The following is a 1104-nucleotide window of genomic DNA, read 5'->3' on the forward strand; positions in this document are numbered from 1 at the left end:
CTAATCTTGCATTAACTATAACTTGTACATTAATGGAAAATATTTAATGGAAAACCATCCTTTTCTGTTGCGGAATAATTCACTTTCTTTTCCACCTACAATATTAGGGAAAGTTATATATCAAAAGAATGTATATTGTATTTACATAAAAAACCACTTAAATTCTACTTACCAAACGATTGTATTTTTATATGAGTACAATCCATACAGCCAATAATACGAATAAATTTGGCAGTTTGGTAAAATTCCTTCTCATTTCGACGAATTTCTTCAGGTAATATTGGAAGTTTTATAAACTCATTTCTTAATGCAGCAATAGCATTGGATATACGGTGAACAATTCTCTGAGTACTCTTGATATACTAATTCCACAGAAATCTCCAATAGTTTGCAAAAAGGATCATGAACAATTCTCTGAGTACTTTTGATATACTAATTCCACAGAAATCTCCAATAGTTTGCAAAAAGGATCCTGTTGCATAGAATCATAATGCAACTAACAATTGTATAATAGGTGGAATAGCATCATTACTGTAAAAATAACAGTATTTAACAGTAATTAACGTTATTTATATAATCTTACTATTATATATATATATATATACACACATATATATATATATATACACACACACATATATTTGTACATACCAATCAGTTTTTGGTCGTATTTCATCTTCTATTTTTTCCAAAAATATCATAAAATGATTTTTTGATATTCTAAACCTTGACCTGAAATCTACATCGTCAAACAATTCTAAATAATTTATACGTGGTTTGATTTTACGTGGTCTTCGACGTTTTTCTAAATTGTAACCAGCAAATTCGTCAAAAAATATGTAATTTATAATATCATTCATTTTGTATTCTCATTCACTGATGAAATTTCAGATAGACAAAGCTCCGTAAAATTGACAATATATAAGAGGTTACGAGAGAATATGAATGTCTGTTGGCCACCCTGCTAACTTTAACCGTCGGTTAATCTAACCGTGATTGGTGAAATTGGCCCTAACTGTACCTAGTGAAAAATGATAATAGAACCCTTCGAATCGACATTGAATTGATGATTATGGCGTCAATTCGATTCCATTATCATTTCTC

The 1104-nt window shown here is 29.3% G+C and overlaps 1 pseudogene; it reads right to left on the reverse strand.

Annotated features, from left to right (window-relative positions):
- Window position 1: 1 nt before the first annotated feature.
- LOC108763134 (putative nuclease HARBI1) lies at window positions 2-1043 on the reverse strand (annotated as a pseudogene).
- Window positions 1044-1104: the final 61 nt, after the last annotated feature.

The sequence above is a fragment of the Trachymyrmex cornetzi genome, unplaced genomic scaffold (genome assembly GCF_001594075.2).
Source record: "Trachymyrmex cornetzi isolate Tcor2-1 unplaced genomic scaffold, Tcor1.1 scaffold339, whole genome shotgun sequence".
Lineage (NCBI taxonomy): Eukaryota > Metazoa > Arthropoda > Insecta > Hymenoptera > Formicidae > Trachymyrmex > Trachymyrmex cornetzi.